At 60.3% G+C, this 443-nt stretch overlaps 1 protein-coding gene across 4 annotated transcripts in view; it reads left to right on the top strand.

The window, feature by feature from the left end:
• The window catches only part of GRK3 (G protein-coupled receptor kinase 3), a 55730-nt gene that overhangs the window by 21646 nt on the left and 33641 nt on the right, over positions 1-443 (top strand). The gene's annotated exons all lie outside the window — the stretch shown is intronic.

Raw genomic sequence — 443 nt, 5'->3', positions numbered from 1 at the left:
TCAGTGGGGTGCCCAGACACCGCACCCTCGGTCTCAGGCATCTTTTTCTCCATAGCACCCCCGCAGAGGGAGACCCCTGCCCTGTCTGTAGCTGATCTCGAGCAGCTGCCTGGGCTTGCAGAAAAGGAGGAGGTACGACTGACGTTACCGGTGCTTGGATCGTGTGCTCCGTGCCTTTCTCTAACACCCTTGCACCTGGAGAAGCAGCAGCAGCGTGCCCGAGGGACACGGCCGAGGCTGGTGCTGGCTGCTGAGCTTTCCGGGGATCCGGCTGCAGCAAAGCCCCGTCGGATGCTGCAGATGAGCGAGATCCTCCAGGGAGTGATTCCAGAGGGGGCTTGAGATGGGTAAGGGGAGTTGGACTTCACTGGCACGAGATAATCAACGATGAAACTTAACGGGCATCGCGCCGCAGGCAGGCACGCGTGCCGAAGGATTAGTAT

The sequence above is a fragment of the Egretta garzetta genome, unplaced genomic scaffold (assembly GCF_000687185.1).
Source record: "Egretta garzetta isolate BGI_Z169 unplaced genomic scaffold, ASM68718v1 scaffold390, whole genome shotgun sequence".
NCBI classification, from domain to species: domain Eukaryota; kingdom Metazoa; phylum Chordata; class Aves; order Pelecaniformes; family Ardeidae; genus Egretta; species Egretta garzetta.
The sequence above is the reverse complement of the archived record's forward strand: the minus strand, read 5'-3'. Positions and strand labels throughout refer to the sequence as shown.